This window comes from Prionailurus bengalensis, chromosome A1, assembly GCF_016509475.1.
Source record: "Prionailurus bengalensis isolate Pbe53 chromosome A1, Fcat_Pben_1.1_paternal_pri, whole genome shotgun sequence".
NCBI classification, from domain to species: Eukaryota; Metazoa; Chordata; class Mammalia; order Carnivora; family Felidae; genus Prionailurus; species Prionailurus bengalensis.
In genome coordinates, this window is record NC_057343.1 from 62873427 (window position 1) to 62892496 (window position 19070).

Consider the following 19070-nt stretch of genomic DNA (forward strand, 5'->3'; position numbering starts at 1 on the left):
GAACATAAGGGAAGGGCAACAAAAGTAATATAAAAACAGGGAGGGGGGCAAAACAGAAGAGACTCATAAATATGGAGAACAAAATGAGGATTACGGGAGGGGCTGTGGGAGATGGGGATGGGCTAAATGGGTAAGAGGCAATAAGGAATCTACTCTTGAGATCACTGTTGCACTATATGCTAATTTGGATGTAAATTTAAAAAAAAATAAAAATAAAACAAGTTAAAAGAAAAAAAAAGAAAACCAAGCATTGGAAAGAAGCCAAAAGAAGAATAACAAATAGACTTAACTAGTATGTACTGTACCTGAAAGATTAAACCTGATCATTGAATCAGGTAAAAAAAAAAAAAAAAAAAAAAAGCAACAACAACAACAAGAAAAGAACCCAAAATGTCAAATACCAGTAGAAGACCACAACAGATGATGAGTAAGGAAAGTACTATTTCAACTTGTTTGAATTTTATAGACAATATCTGTTATAAGAATTCAGTGTCTGAGCTATTACTCTAGGTTAGGCAATTATAATGTGGATATGGTAAATTGCTGTATAGGAGGTATCTGAAGATCACACAGAGCAGGTGACTGAGAAATTTAAATGCTTAAAAAAAAGGTAGTAAATTTAGTTTGGCAGTATCATCAAGAATGTCCAAGGAATGGTAGGGTTGGAGAGGAGAAATTGGATGAAGATCATCAAAAGGTAACCAAACTTCCAGTTAAGGGGAATCTGATTGGCTCAGTCAATGCAGCATGCTACTCTTGATCTTGGGGTTGTGAGTTCGAGTCTCATGTTGGGGGTAGAATTTATACATTAAAAAAATTTTAAATACTTGTTTAAAAAAGAAGGTACAAACTTCCAGTTTTATAAGATAAATAAGCAGTAGGGACATAATGTACAATATGATGACTACTGCTAACTCCTGAGTGACAAATAGAAGTTATTAAGAGAGTAAATCCTAAGAGTCTCATTACAAAGAGAAATTGTTCCTTTTTCTTTTTTTTTTCATTTTTCCCTCTCTAGAACTGAGAGTTCAAGTCCATCATGAAGCTAGCTAAAAGGTTGATTTTGTAGTTAATTATCAGGGATACTTGTAATAGTATAATTAGAATTAAAAAGCTCAAATTCAGTCCAAGACCCTATAATAGTTAAATGCTTCAACAGAAATCTCACAATACATGATCTTGAGTGACATCACGTGTTTTTCCAATAGCTTCCATCAGCTTTCCAAAGGGGCACTTTATATCTTTTGTTGGCAAAGACCATCAACTTACATTCAGAGCTGGGATTCAGAGTTCTGGCTGGATTCATAAAGGTGAGACCAAAGTTAGGTACTGATGAATAGCAGAAGACTTGGGTTTTTGTCTTCCAATTAGATAAAATTATGTGAGGAAAGTAAATATGTTGGAAAGTATAAGGCATATTCAGTATAAGAGATTAATGTACCTACCATATAAGCAGAGAGAAAGCAGTCATAAAGTTTTTAATAATTCAATGGACTTCTAAGCCCTTAAATTCAGCAAAATCTTATTGAAGACAAATTTAAAACAGTCTCAAAGAAATCCAAGCCTGAACAATCACAGACTTAGTTTTACCCACAATCATGTCAAAATTTCTTTTCCAATGCTACTTATTTGAAATAAAACTTTTGAATTAAATAAAAGTGCAGGAGGGCATTTTATATGATAAGAAAATAATTCCCTACTAAGTTGGGGAATAGCTTATAATTTATTACAGTATTATTTCTATACAGTTTGGTAAATATTTTTATAACTACAATTTAGACTTTCAAAATGTGAAAAACTGAAAAAGTCCTATGAGAAATATATATAAATCTATCATATTTAAAGGGGAAATTGATATCGATTGTGTCACTGAATAAACCTAGCTTTCTATGGTCAAGAAACTTCCAATAACACAAAACTGTGATATTTTCATATTTAATTTTTTGTTTCCTTTAATTCTGTACTATATTATAAATCCAAAATAAAACCATCATAGTACAAGTTCTAATGCTAAAAATCTATTTGAAAGCTATAGTAGTTTTCTTGTATTTTAATCATAAATATAATTAATTTTTCATCTAATGTATATGTTCACATATACAAAAAAATATATTTCCTTGAGACAGTCACTACTAGGTGGTGTATGAGTTACAGAGACAGATTTAGGGAAATATAAAGTTCTATCACCCACATACCTCCCCACGGAATATGTGTCTACAGGGGAAAAACTGATAATAATAAATAATAAATATGTTTGGTTCTTTGGGTCATGTGGTCTCTGTTACAACTACTTCATTCTGCTATTGTAACACAAGAGCAGATATAGACAATATTTCAAAAATAGGTGTGGCTTAAGAGGGTAGATTTTATGTTAAGTGTTCTTATCACACTTACATAAAACATAATAATAGTAAAGGGGGCAGAAGGGAACATTGGGAGGTGATGAATATGTCTACGGCCTTGATGATGGTGATGGTTTCACAAGTACATATTTATCCCCAAATTCATCAAGTTGTGTACAGTCAATATGCACACATTTTACATATCAATCATACCCAATATAGTGTTTTAACAAGTAAAATTAAAAAATGGGTATGGCTGTGTTTCAATAAAACTTTAGTATAAGTATTTGGCTGGATTTCACCGATGGTCTAGTTAGTCTACTTCAGATCTATATGAGTATTTCCAAATGGACTGAATATTCCTTAAATAGTTCTTAATATTTCAAGAAGGAAAACACCATTATTAATGATAAATTAAGGTTTCAATTAGATTATAAACTGAAGCAAGCCTTTAAAAATTGAGATTTGTCTAGTAAAGAAAGAGGAGAAAAGACTCAGGTCATGAGAAGAATTAACAAAAGTGTGGTGATAGAGATCAAACCACAAAATTGGTCCAGTTGAAAAAAGAAAAAAAAAAAAACTTTTGATGAGAAGCTAGTGAAGTAAGAGCTGGTTTTGAATATTTCTTTAATTTTCTATTTCTAAGTAATAAAATATATCATCTCTGCCGTGGGTTTCTGGAACTTGAACAGTAACAATATTTTTTAAAGACTTTTTTTTCTCCCTTTTTTCCCCTCCTTTTTTTCTCCTTCTCAATGGCATTTCCTACTAAAACTACAACCTACATGTCAGTGGACAATTGTGGTCTAAATATAAAGACCTACTGCCTCAGTAGTGAAGAATGTTCCACTGATCACTCAAGAACCATTATATCATCAATGATTCATTTTCTTCTCAGGCCTTAATCTGTAATTCTCCCTTTACAGCAAAAGGAAAGAGGATAAAAGCTCCCAAAGCAGAAGGACAGAACAGCATTTGTTCAGCCCAGCTAACAGAGAGGAGCTAGCCAGAATACAGAGCACTCACAGTAGGTCAGCACAGAACGGAACTGTAAAAGTTCAATTACAGCCAGAGAAAGGTCACTCCGCAGGGTAATAAATAACCAGCAACAGTGTGATTTTTGGAGGAAGCAACCTTTTCTAGTACAACTGAGAAAATGCTCATCCTTACAGTAAAGTCAACTGAAGAGAAGAGATAAAATAGGTTTTAGCAAACCGGGAGTTATCTGCAACAAGACACTGGCATCAACGAAGGCTCTTGACCTATGTTAGGAATCTCATGAGATATACAAAGAAAAGCAGCAGAATGAATGGATAAAAAAGACAGTCTAGAGCAAACCAAAACAAGACATTTTTTTTAATCACATGAGACAAGATTTTCACAAGGCCCTGACCAAGACAGCCTGAAGACTTCCCTGAGTTTGACTGAATTTAGACAGGCTTCTTCCTGATTTTAGGCCTTGACCTCTCTTTTCTTAGAGCATGTTCTTTACCAAACTTGTAGTTGTAAATTCTTTCTCTGAACCTCTGAGAAATAAATCCTTTTAAAAACCTCCTGTCAGTTTTATAACCCAAGAATGTCTTTCTCAAGGACCTGGGAGTCATTTCTTTGAAATGTAAACATGAAGGAAGACATGGCCTCTTTCTCCCAATCTTCAGTAACCATCTGTCCCCAACTTATAAAATTACCTTCTGTGATGAAGATACAAGAAAGTTTACATTCCTTCAGGTAAAGCCAGTTATCAAAATCAGATGGCCTATGATTTCTATACCCCAGTTCTTAAAAACTCTCCAACTGTCCTTGTTTCAACGGAGCTGAGTTCAGCCTGTGTCTGGTCTCTATACTCTATCACAAAAGACTCACATAAAATCTTCCATAACTGTTTAACTTTGGTGCAATTTGCTTTCATGGTCTTTTGTGAAAAGGAAGTAAAAAAAATCCTAAAAGTTCTCTCTATTTTGTGTAATTATGATAATGAAAACTGGAAAAGTTTATTTTTCTGCATTTTTTAGTATTTTTAATGTTTATTTGAGAGACAGAGAACACACATAGTGCAAGACAGAGTGAGAGAGACAGCGAGCAAGCAGGGAAGGGGCAGAGAGAGAGGGAGAGAGAATATCCCCAGCACACTCCAGGCAGTCAATGCAGACTTCAATGCTGGGCTTGATTCCACAAACCATGAGATCATGATTTGAGCCAAAATCAAGAGTCAAACACTCAACCAACTAAGCCATCCAGGCACCCTGAAATGTTAATTCCTTGAGATAATAATCAATGTCTAATTTCTGCAATGTTTCCCTATTTATCTGAGTTGCCATGGAAATTGTTGGCTTCACTGCCTTAGGAAGAGTTAGTCCTGACTGACATGATGCAAAATTCACCTAAAATTGGCTTTTTCCCCCCGTAAACTCTGGATTATCTAAAATGTTTATACTAGGATCCAAGGATGCAGGAGGAGGGAAGGTGCATTCATTTGAGATGAGAGGCAGAAATAAAGAAGGGAAGGTTGATTCCCCACATTAGGTAGAAAATGAAGTTCTGGGGTTCAGTAAGGAGGGATGAGTAGACCTAGGGTACTTTAATGCACTCCAGGAAAGTGATAGGAACTGGAATGGAGTGAGCAAATGGAGGCCCCAATTTATTTTTTTTAAGTTTTTTTAAAGTTTATTTATTTATTTATTTATTTATTTATTTATTTATTTATTTATTTATTTTGAGAGAGACAGAGACAGTGTGAGTGGGGAATAGGCAGTGAGAGATGGAAAGCGAGAATCCCAAGCAGGCTATGCACTACCAGCACAGAGCCCAATGTGGGGCCCGAGCCCATGAAACCGTGAGATCATGACCTGAGCCAAAACCAAGAGCCGGACACTTAACCAACTGAGCCACCCAGGCTCCTCTGGAAGCCCCAATTTAAGACAAAAAACAAACAAACAAAAAATACAAGCTAGCTTTTCATTCAAGTATGCACAGTAATGCCAAATAATCCCATGACACCAGCCTAGCACAGACACAGAAACAAGAAAGCAGATATAGGCATTATGTGACCTTGAGCAACAAACATTCCCATTATCCAAATATGCACCAAAAACCAGAAACACAAATTTCTTTTGCACTAACATTCTTCTTCTCCAGGTCTTTGTACAGTTCTAGAGGAAAGGAAGAATCCCCAGTGCCTAAGGTTTTACTTCTCATATTCCTGGCAGAATAGTATTTAGGTTTAGATTCAACCTGACTTAAAGAATATGAAGTAAAGTGAATTTTCTGCTCAGCTCAGTTTGTGGATTCAGGTTTATACCCCCTATAATGATAACAGCTTTAAAATATTAAGACTTTTACTTTAGGATATTTCACATGCATTAATATATTTAACTTTTACCAAGAAGTTGTAAAGTAGGTATAGGTTTTAAATTATACAGATTTTGCAGATAATGACAAAGAGTTAGACAAGTTAACTAACAAAAACTATGGTATAGAATGGTGTTTAATCTATGAATGGTTATAATTTCATCCTATAGGCTTAGTCTTTCATAATTACCATTTTAATTATTTTTATTAAAATTACCAAGACAAAACCACAACTAAGAATTTATTTATACCTCTATTTTTATTTACAAGAGAATTTGAAGCAGCATATCAGGCGTGCTTATAAAATTAATTGTAGATAATCTAATGTGTATGGTTAATTTGGTGTCCCCCAACATAGGCACATAGTGCACACACACACACACACACACACACACACACATACACACACACCTCTTACTAGATTTGTGCCTCTAGATGGGGAACATCCATTATACCAAGAAAAGAGGTTGACAGCAAAAAGACGGGGAAAAGAGCTCTTAATTTTCCAGAATATGTCACAAACACTCTGTCCCAGGTATAACATTAATTAATAAAGAAAGGAAGGAAGAAAAGAGGGAAGAAGGAAGGGAGGAAAAGAGAGGAGGGAGAGAGGAAGGAGGAAAGGGAGGGAGGGAAAAGTTCACTAGAAAATCAGCTGTGTCCTTTCTTCCTCCTTCCCACCTCTTTTCTGCCAGGCTGAAGAAAAAATCAATGGAGGAAGGCAAGAGAATCAGGAACCAGGGTGAGCCTGGACCATGCTATTATGTGTCTTGTGCTGCCATGACATAGGAGGGTAAGAATGTGTGAGGATGTGCTCTGTGGTTAAGCAGATCAGCTTCAGAAAACCTCTTTATTTGGGGGACTCCCAAGTAGGCCAAAGAGTGCAGACAGAGATTTGCCCATGTGGGTACTAGTGAGATAAAACACACTATGACCTTGCAGAACTAAAGGGTGCCTCAAGGTCTGCCTCAGAGGAAATGCATGAGCTGGATGGATCTCAGATCAGAAATCAACCTTAATGACATGACGCTCAAGTTCAAGAAGGAGATGTCACCCTAACAAATAAATGACTGTAATTTACCAGCTATATTCTACAAAGTTCCTAAGTGACAAGGTTAAACCTTAATTAGCAAGATTGTGTTTTCTACCCAGAATGTCCAACAAACTCCAGGGATTAAAACTAGATTACCCAGAGCCAAGTTTCCCAGAAAATAAACTAATAGCATCCTGTGACAATTGTGCCAAAAAAAAAAGTTGGAGGAAATGCTAAAAATATACATCACCCTTCTGAATTTATAGCCAATAAATTAAAATCAACCAAGAAAAGAGACAGAAAGATTCCTCTCTAGTATTTCACTGAATGAAATTCATTAAGATATTCATGTGAGAAACATTTATTACAAATAATTCACCTGATTGATATACATGCTCTTATGTAAACATAGTGTTTCAGAAACCATCTTATTTGCAATTTTCCTGGGCATCAGATTATGAAAAAAAGAAAAAGAAAAAGAAAAGGAGTGGACCCTAAAATAATATTATTAGAATAGTTTTATTACATCACTGCCCAAGTTATTGTTTTAAAGTAAAATAAAATAAATAAAATAAAATAAAATAAATGTATAGAAGTAGCATAATTTCCAGAGTATATTCTTACATATTCATACGCTTGAAGATGTTTTCCTTTAATATCATCATTCAAAGCAATTCTAAATAAGTATATATGACATGAGAATATGTTTGCATGTATGAGTGTATACCTGTAGGTAAAATGGTTATTGTTAATATTTTAACTTTAAAAATATGTTGAAAACTTGGTGAAAAGAAAACAAAATTGTCTTGATTTTTCTTTTAAGTTTTCATTTAAATTCCATTCAGTTAACATACAGTGTAATATTGATGTTTTTAATCAACATAACTTGTAACAAGTTTTACCTTGTAACAAGTTTTAATGCAGATGGTCCCCAACTCCTATAGTTTGACTTAGGATTTTTCAACGTCACAATGTTTCAAATGCAATATGCATTCAATAGAACCTATACTTCAAATTTTAGATTTTGCTCTTTCCCTGGGATAGTGATACGCCATACAATCCTCTTTCATGATGCCGGGCAGTGGCAGTGAGCCATCACTCCCAGTCAGCCACCTGATCATGAGGGTAAACAATTGATACAACCGTTCTGTTATACCAAAACCAAAGAAGACAGTATGACAAAATAAAACTAGAGACCAATCTCTCATGAATTAGATGCAAAAACCCTCCACAAAATTTTAGCTATTGAGTTCAACAATATATAAAAAGAGCAGTACAACATGACTAAGTTGGATTTACTACAGACATGCAAGATTCATTATCTGAAAAGCAATAAATGTAATTTACAATATCAATATCCATTTATTATAAATACCTTCAGGATATTAGAATAAAGTCGATACTTTATATTATAAAGAGCATCTACAAACAACCTATAGTTAGCACCACACATACTGTATAACCCAGTCACTTTATTTTTAGGCATATATCCCAAAGAAATAGAAACTTATTTTCAGACAAAAAAATTGTACATGGAGTCACAGAAATATAAATCTAATCAGTGGTTGTCAGGGGAAAAAGATCGGAGTCAGGCTTGGCAAATGGACAGGAAGAAATGTAGGGGGAAATGAGAGAAATGGTCTAAAACTAGATTGTAGTGAAGGTTGCACAATTGTATAAATTTAGTAAAAATCATCAAACTGTACAATTTTTATAAATATTTATTTATTTATTTATTTATTTATTTATTTGTTTGTTTGTTTTGACAGAGAGACAGACAGCAAGCAGGGAAGGGGCAGAGAGGGAGCCACAGAATCCTAAACAGGTTCCAAGCTCTGAGCTGTCAGCACAGAACCTGACTTGGGGCTAGAACCCATGAACTGCGAGATCATGACCAAAGCGGAAGACAGATGCTTAACCAACTGAGCCACCTAGGTGCCCCAAAATCTAAATAAATATTATACCCAGGTCAATTTTCGGCTTTGATAATTGTACTGTCATAAGCAAGACAGTACCATTAAAAAGAGGCTGAGTGAAGGGTGCATGGTGTCTCATTTAAAAATCTTCACAACTTCCTGCGAATCTAAAATTCTTTAAAATAAAATGTTTTTAAAAATAAATTTAGGTAATAAAATAAAATGTAGACTTTAAAATATTTAGTTTTACATATCTGTTTGAACAACTTGAAATATATATTAAAAACATGCTTTAGATTATGGAAGAATAAAATAGCATTCCATCTACAGACATGTCAGTATTTGTGAAGATTTCTAAACTAGTTACAGCCTCCAAGTCAGACAATGGGCTTCACTTCAGATGCTGAATTTCAATTTTTCATTAAAAAAATTGCTTTGCTTTAGTCAGAATGGAATTTCTTTGGAAATGATAAAAGATTATAATTTCAGAGAGAGCATGTCATATGGTGTATATATGGGAGGCAGTGGGAAATGTACAAATGCAGAACTGGTATAACTCAAAGCATAATGCCGATACTGGTAAAGCATAAACATTCTTCAGAAATTCCTCTAATGAAATAATATGTGTACAAAATGTATGTATTTATATTTTTCATTGCCTTTCTTATGTCACAAAAGAGACTGCTTGGAGCTGGTCCAGTCATTAAAATAGTTTATTCTTTTTAAATAATTCTTTTTAAAGAACAAATATCATATGCATTATTGCAACATATTTTCCTTTTTATGTTGCCAGTAAATATATTTTTGTTCATTTTGCTTTTGCAGTCCCAAGAAAAAATGTAATAACTTTTCACAAAATATTTCAATTAAACAAAGTCTATCTCCAAAGAATGTACAAAGAGTAAGCTGATAATTTTAGATTAAATACCAACATGACTCTTAATGTTTGTTCATTTATTAACTCCCTATTGTCCTAAAAGTACAAGTAGTTTGTCTACTTTGCTCTAACTTCTTAAGCACAGATACAATTTTTAATTACATTTTGTCATGCAAAAATTAAGGTACAAGTGGTGAAATACCTGAAGAATGTACCAAAATGTATGAAATGGAGAGAAAGACACTACTGTTTCCATAGTAACAGCAGGTTTAACTGGTTGCTGTAGCACCATGGAAACTGAAGAATAAAGAACACAGAGTACATAGAAAACATAAACTTTCAAATTAAAAGATTCATATTGATAAACAAATTTGGTATCTAACTGTGAAGAGCCACCCTTTCCTAATTCTATTTGGATCAGGACCCTGCTTATTCTTACAGAGTTTGGCTTAGGGAAACTAGAGAGGGCTACTGTTCCAATTTTTATAAGGAATGCCCTACTTCCTTGTTAAAATATGCTTGGCTGGTCTTTCTGAAGATTGCAAGGATAGGTAAAATGAGATAATATATGACAAACAGCTCTATAAATTGTAAAGAGTTAGACAAATTCATCATTGTAATTCTTCCAAATCTTGATAATAAAAGTCTACAACTTCTCTTGTTAGTAACACCAATTCTTATATGTGTCTTTGCATAAAAACAGATTATTTTGTTTATTATATTTTTTACAGAAAGCTTATTTCTTTAAAGTTTTTTCCCAAATATTTAAGTCTAGATTTCTCTTTTTACACGAGTAAACTATAAATAGATACAGCTTACATAATTAATATAATGTATGAAAGAATAGAGTGAGCCTTTGACCTGTCACCAATATTTTTAAAGTAGAAAAAAATACTTGAATCTGATGGTCCAGCACCATAATATATACTTTCTTAGCTTTTTACTTGCAGATTTGATCTAATGGAATACATCTGAAGTTTCTTTACATCACGAGCAAATTTAAACAAGAAAACAATGTTTTGGCCAGTACATTATGTCTCTAGTTTTAGAAAATTCCTCTAAATAGTGTTTCATTATACTTTTTGAACCATCATATGAAAAGCATAAAAAATTTTATGTGAGTCTGAGTGACATGGTTAAATGATACTTCTATCTGTAGTCGTTGTGCTTTGTGTGTTGATGTCAAGAAGTCTGAGTTAATTTTCTCAAAACAATAGAAAGACTCATGTTATAACCACTCTATTAGTTTTAATGACATGGAAATATAGAGTAGTGGTGAAACATTTAGAGTCTGGAGATGTACTGTGTGGCTACTGATCCATCTCTGGTGCTTACTGTTTCTGAAATGGGGTAAATTACTTATGCTTTCTCCCTAATGTTACCATTGTAAATTAGAGATTATAGTATGTACATCACAGGTGATCTGAAAACTAAATGAACTAAGATGACCAAAATAATTAGAAAGGTGTCTAGCATGAAAAAGACATGATATAAGTGATGATTATTATTAGGGAAACACTCGTCTTTATAATTATTTCAGTTATGCTAAGCAAGAAAACACACTGCTAAAGATGAAGGATATAGACAGAACTAATAAATAAATAATGTCTTATAATATGCCCATCCCCCCTTAATACAAAGATAAGATTTACTTCTCAGGCATATATATAACAAGCCACAGAAATAATATTTATACAGCTACGTTTGTGCACTCTTTTATACTAGTGAAATTTCAGATTAGCAGTTTTAATGTGATTCTCATAGAATTTTCCACACTGTCCATAGTTTATTCATATCTTGTTCCCTGTATTTTAATGTCTACTATTTCCTCTTTGGTATTTGCATGTCCTAGAATATTGTTATGCACTGATAAAGACTAGAAGTTCTCTTTTTGATTCTTTAAGTTATTATTAATTTTTAAGCAAATATTTAGCTTTTACCAAACATGATGTTAGGTTGTAAGACTTCTCTACACTAGAGGTTAGTGGCTATATGCAAATTATTTTGTTAGATAAAATGCAGAAGGCACTACAAATAGAATAATCAAGCAAAAAGAGTATACTTATGAATAGTAAATAATTTGATGTCTCATAAACATAGGTTCTAAGCTCCACTTCTGTCTATTATTAGTTGTGTAAATATGACCAGTCACCTGAAAAACTCCCTCAGTACAATCTTGATAAATAAGCCTAAATTTCATTTTAAAAAATGGGAAATTGGGCACCTGGGTGGCTCGGTTGGTTAAACGTCCAACTTAGGCTCAGGTCGTGATCTCACGGTCCATGAGTTTGAGCCCCACACAGGGCTCTGTGCTGACACCTCAGAGCCCAGAGCCTGCTTCAGATCTGTGTTTCCCTCTCTCTCTGCCCTCCCTGACTCACACTCTGTCTCTATCTCTCAAAAAATGAGTAAATGTTAAAGTTTAAAAAAACAAAATAAAAATAAAAGTAAAAAAAATGAGAAATAATGATTTTAAGGCAGATAGTGTACATAAAGTGATACAAAAATAATATAAACTTTCTTGGTAGCAATAGCAACAAAATAATAATATTTATGATTTTATAGAGTTTGAATACTTTTTGGCAGTTATACCAAGTTTCTCAAGTTAAATAATGAACAAACTATTATTAAATTCTCCAATAATGTATTAGTGTCCTGAAAAGACCAGAATTAATTATTATCCAAAACCTTAAAAATATAAGACTTTGCTCTCATTCTATACATGGATGCCTTTGACTATTTCAGGTCTTTCTTTGCAAATGAACTTAATCACTGGAGCCCAGGAAATGAAATTCTTTGATTGGCAAGTTCAAGATAACATTGGTTGTCTTTTGTTATAACAGAAAGAAGTTGTTTAAGTCTCACCCCCAGTCTATAAAAAAATGCATTTGCTATAGTAAAAAGAGGTTCTGTTACTAAAAATAGTGACAATAATGTTGATTGATTAAAAAAACCCATATCTCCTATTTATGGAAAATTTTAGATGAAGTACATCAGTCATTTGGTAACTCATTAAAATACTGTTATTACTTATTAGCAAATAGCCATTTGTTATAGAACTTGTTTGCTAAAGCAGCTGAGGAAAGTTATACATTTATGTATACATTAAACATTTTTTATTTCAATGTACTGTATTTGTCAAGGCACTGAAGGGAAGAATCAGGAAAGAACTGGCAACTTTGCAAACAAGGAACAAAAAGGATAGAAAGAGTCCAAGATTTAGTACTTTAAGTGTTGGAGGAGTCAACTTTCTCATCTTTCTCATCGCCAACTAGCTGTAAATAAAACTGAGAAAACCTTTGATCTATAAAAGCAGATTAAAACCCATCCTTGTGTTGAGTATCAAATTAAGAGGATGATCAATATATTTGATATCAAAAGCTTTAAGATGCCTCAGAGTAAAAGTCCAGCTAAGTGTTTGTAATCAAGCAAATCCTTTCAATTGGACAAAATGGTGCAGTAAAAAGAAAAGAAGGGTGTGGCTACACCACAAAGCCTGATAAAATGAAAGTACCCTCAATGAATTTGAGAAGGGATAAAAATTATTAGTTTAAGTGGACAGTTCCTGGGATGCCTGGGTGGCTCAGTCAGTAAGTGTCGGCACCCGACTTCTGCTCAGGTCATGATCTCATGGTTTGTGAGCTCGAGCCCTGCTGTGGGCGCTGTGCTGACAGCTCAGAGCCTGGAGTCTGCTTCAGATTCTATGTCCTCTGTCTCTCTGACCCTTCCCCGCTGGCATTCTCTCTCTCTCTCTCTCTCTCTCTCTCTCTCTCTCTCTCTCTCTCAAAAATAAATAAACATTAAAAAAATTTAAATTGACAGTTCCGATAAGGTGTAAATCCAACATTCAAAGGCAGACAGTCTGAACAGCATGTATTCTTATACAATTCTAAAAGAAAAACATATAACAACATGCTATCAGGAAAAAAAATGAGAATTGTATTGTATCTAATTTCTTATGAACAATGCCATTTGACCAAGGAAAATAAGGTAATAGCTGCAAAATTGTGAGCATAGGAAATTTGGGATCTACAACTATAATTTCATCAAAATATCCACCAAATGTAGTTTTCAGATATACAAAGATTCAGAAAGTTTACCTCTCTTACAATATTGCTCAATGAAAAATTCACATGAGAACACATTCTGGTAGAGAAAAACAAACCAACAAGAAAACATGACATCCAAAAAGTGGTATCTACTGTGGAGTAGAATAAAAATAAAGAATAAAAAATAAAAACACTATCATGAGGTTCTGCATGCTAAGAGATTGGTAGTCACCTCTATATCCTAACTAGTATAAAGCTGAACAGATTAAAAAATGAACAACGTTTCTTAAATCCTTAACAGATAGGAGGAGGAAACAAAACAATCTACTATCCCAAGATTGGAGAGACAGAAAGGTGAAGAAAGTGAGTCGCAGCTTACCGGAGCAGAGACAGACAGACACATAGGCAAAAACTAAGATAGGAACCAGTGCTGCAGTATGATAACCTGAACCGCAATTGACAAATTGCTGGAGGCTCAGTGTAGACAACCCCAAGAATTAAAAACTCAAAGAGGTTCCAGTCATCAAGTGCCCTCACAATTTTATGAGTTTTACCTCCAGAAAGTCTACCAGGTTCCACTGATAAACATCAGAGGAAAATCCCTTCTTCCTTTCAGCAGTGGGAGAGGAAAAGGAACCATTGTGAAATATATCAGAGCACTCTGTTCTCTTTAACAATACCTACCTTCAGGCGAAACTAGTTAACCAGAGCTTAACTGACAAGGGAGAAGGAAGATACCCAACTCTAGCCAGCCTGTGCCATCTGGGGGCAGCCATGAGGTGGGGTGTGGGAGGGGGAGTGCAAAACTGAGAAACATTTGTGAAGTTCAAAGTCCAAGGTGTAGTTTCACCAGAAAACTGATTTAGTAATACAATCCCTCCCTTATCCCTATACCTCACCACATTACTAAAGGCCTATTTACAACATTTCCTTTTGCTGAGTACATAATTTCTGGCTCTCAAGAAAAAATAATAAAGCATACCAAAAGGGAAAAAAGCACAATTTGAAGATCCAGAGAAATATCAGGACCAGACATAACAGAGATGTTAGAATTATTGGACAGGAAATTTAAAACAATTATGATTAATATGGCAAAGGCTCTAATAGATAAAGTAGATAACATGCAAGAAAAGATGGGCAATATAAGCTGAGATGGAAATTCTAAGAAAGAACCAAAAAATGCTAGAGCTAAACAACACTGTAATAGTAATGAAGAATGCCTTTGTTGCGCTTATTAGTAGACTGCAAATAGCTTAGGAAAGAATCTCTGCTTTTAAGAACACCTCATTAGAAACTTCAAAAACTGAAAAGCAAATAGAGCAAAGGCTGAAAAAAAGCACAAATATTGAAAAACTGTTGGACAGCTACAAAAAGACACAACATACATGAAATGAGAATACCAGAAAGATAAGCAAGAGAGAAAGACACAGAAACAACAATGAAATGAAACAACAATGACTGAGAATTTCCCCAAATTAATCTCAGACACCACCCCACAAATCCAGGAAGCTCAGAGAACATATAGCAGAATAAACGTCTCCCCCAGACAAAAACAAAAACAAAACAAAACAAAACAAAACAAAAAACCTATACCTAGTAATATTATTTACACACTAGAAAAAATCAAAGATTAAAAAAAAATCCTGAAAGAAACTGGAGGGTGAAATAAACTAACCTATAAAGGAAAGATAAAAATTATATCTGACCTCATAGAATCTGTGAAAGCAAAAAGGAGATTAAATATTTATAGTGTTATTAAATATTTATATTGTTAAGGTAATAAAAAAACCCTGCCAACCCAGAATTCTTTACTCTGCAATAATATCCTTCAAAACGGAAGGAGAAATAAAGACTTTCTCAGGAAATCAAAAAATATATGGATTTTATTACAAGTACCCCTGTTTTGCAGAAATGTTAAAAAGAAGTTCTTTAGAAAGAAGAAGACTATAGGTTAGAAACTCAGATCCACATAAAGAAAGGAAGGGCCCTGAAGAAGGACAAAATGAAGATAAAATTAAAACTTTTATTCTTCTGATTCTTAATTTATCTAATAGGTAACACTTTGTTCAAAGTAATAATGCCAACAATGTATTTATGTAATTAATTGCTTTATATATGTATATGTGTGTGTGTATGTATATATATACACATATATATGTACACATACACATATTCTGGTACATGTATTCACATGTATTCTTATACATGTATAAGACACATACACATATTCTTGTACATGTATTCACATGTATTCTTATACATGTATATATATGTGTATATATACACACACGTATATACATATATACATACACACATATATACATACACATACATATACGTACATATACATACATATACATATACATATACACACACACTTACGTATGCTTAACACATGAGTAAAATGAATGACAACAATGATATGAAGGACAGGAGAGAAGATGAGGATTATTTTGTTATTATAAGGTACTCACACTATGCATGAAGTAGCATAGTGTTTTGTTTGTTTCATTTTTTTGGTTTTTTGTTTTATTTTTGGGTTTTGGTGGTTTTTTGAGAGAGAGAAAGAGAGAGAGAGAATCCCAATACAGGACTCATCCCATGACCTGAGCCAAAATCAAGACTCGGACACTCAATGAACTGAGCCACCCAGGCACCCCAATAGTGTAGTGCTATTTGAAAATGGACTTGTATTAATTTCAAATGTATATTACAAACTCTAAATCAACAACTAAAAAAAGTAAACAAATTATAACCAATAACTTAAGAAAGTAGAGAAATGGAATCATATAAAATGCCCAACTAAAACTGTTAAAGGCAGTGGAAGACAAAAATAGGAATAAAAACCAAAGGCAACAAATATAAAACAGTATCAAATATGTTAGATATTATTAACCAATATCAGCAATGTTTTGTCAATGATATAAATGCATCAATTAAAAAAAAAGAAATGGTCAGAATGGATTAAAAAACACAATATAACTATACGTTGTCTATAAGAAGTCTGTTTTAAATATAAAGACATATATAGATTAAATTGATAGAGAAAAATACACCATGCTAACACTAACTGAAACTCACAGGAATAACTATATTAATTTCAAACAGAGAAGACTTCAAAGCAAGGAAAGTTATCATGGATAAAGAAGGTAATTATATAATGATAATTCCCAAGAATTCATACAATCCTTAAAGTGTATACATGTAACAACAGACAGTCAAACCACGTGAGGCAAAATTAATAGAAATGTGAAAAGAAACAGAAAAATCCACTGTTACACTTGGAGCTTACAACAACCCTTTATCTAATGGATGGATTCAACAAAGAGAAAATGAGTAAAGACAGATTAATTCAACAACACCATCAACTGGCTATAATCAACATCTATAAGCTACTTCATTCAACAGCACAATATGCATTCTTTTCAAACCTACAAGGAAAATTTGCCAAGACAGACATTATGGGCCATAAAAACCCTCCTTAACCAGTTTTTAAAAATAGATATCATACAATGTCTGCTCTCTAACCACATGGATTTAAACCAGAAATCAGTTACAGAAAGATAAATGGAAAAATCCCTAAATAAATGTAGATTAAACAAAAGTTTTACATAACACATAGGTCAAAGAAGAAATCTCAAGAGAATTTAAACATTTTAAACTAATTGAAAATTAAAACACAAGTTATCAATATTTCTGAGATGCAATGAAAATAGTGCATAGAAGTAAATTTATGGTATTGAATACTTATATTAGAATAGAAGAAAGACCTAAAATCAGTCATCTGAGTTGCCACCTAGGGAAACTATAAAAAGAACAAATGAAATCCCAAGTAAGCAGAAGAAATAATAATTACAGTAGAAATCAATGAAATTTAAAGATGAAAGCAACAGAGAAATTCAATGAAATCAATAGCTGATTCTTTGAAACGATCAATAAATTAGATAAGCCTTTAGCCAGGCTAACTAAGAAAAAAAAGAGAGGACATGAATTACTAACAGCATACAAGGTCAATATAAAAAAGTCAATCACTTTTTTTTTTTAGTTTTTTTAACACTTATTTTTGAGAGACAGAGTGAGACACAGGACGAGTGGGGGAGGGGTTGAGGTGACATCGAATCCAAAGCAGACTCCAGGCTCCAAGCTGTCAGCACAGAACCTGATGTGGGGCTCGAACCCACGGACCACGAGATCATGACCTGAGCCAAAGTCAGATGCCCAACCAACTGAGACACCCAGGTGCCCCTGTCAATTACTTTCGTATATGAGCAATGAACAAGTGGAATGTTAAATGTTAAAACACAGCACCATTTACATTACCAACAAAAAATAACAATTAGGCATAAATTTAACAATAGGTACAAGATCCATACAAGGAAAACTGTACGATTCTGATGAATGAAATCAATGAACTAAATAAAGCGATATTCCATGTTCATGGATAAGAGGACGCAATATTGTCAAGATGGCAATTTTTCCCAAATTGCCAATGCAATCTCAATAAAAATCCCAGCAAAGTTATTTTTACAAATATAAATAACAGTATTCTAAAGTTTACATAGAAGGGCAAAAGGATCAATATGGCCAATGCAATATTGAAGGAGAAGAACAAAGTTAGAGGCCTGAAACTACCTGAATTCAAGACTTAAAATATAAAGCTACAGTAATCAAGGCAATGTTGTATTGGTGAAAGAACAGACAAATAGATCAATGAAACACAACTGGCAGACCAGAAATAGACCCACAGAAATATAGTCAACTGATCTTTGACAAAGGAGTGAAGGAAATACAATGAGGCAAAGATAGTCTTTTCAACAAATGGTGCTGAAACAACTGGATATCCACATGTGGAAAAAAAAACAAAAAAAAGAATCTAGACATAGGCTTTATATCCTTCATAAGAATTAGCACAAAACGCATCTCAGATTTAAATGTAAAATGAAAAATTCCTAGATGATAACATAGGAGAAAACCTACATGACCTTGAGGATGATATTGGCTAAAGATACAACATTGAAGACATAATTTATGAAAGCAGTAATAGATAAGTTGGACTTCATTAAAAATAAAAACTACTCTATGTGAAAGACTATGTCAAAAGGAAAAGATAAGTCACAGACTGGGAGAAAATACACATATGATGTTATAGGAATGTTATCCAAACTTTTAAGGAACTTTTAAGAACTCAGTAAGAAAACAAACAACTTGATAAAAATGGGCCAAAGCCCTTAACAGAAATTTCACTGAAAAGATGGCAAATAATCATAGGAAAAGATGTTCCATATCACAGGTCATCAGAGAAATGCAAATTAAAACAGTAATTATATAGCCACAGTACACCCACCAACACAGGGAACACTGACAACACCAAATGCAAGAATGAAAAGCAAAAAACAAAACAAAACAAAACAAAAAAACAAACAAAAAAAACACAAAACAAAAACAAAAACAAAAAAAAACAAAAAAAATTCATTCACTGTTATTTGGAATGCAAAATGATACAGA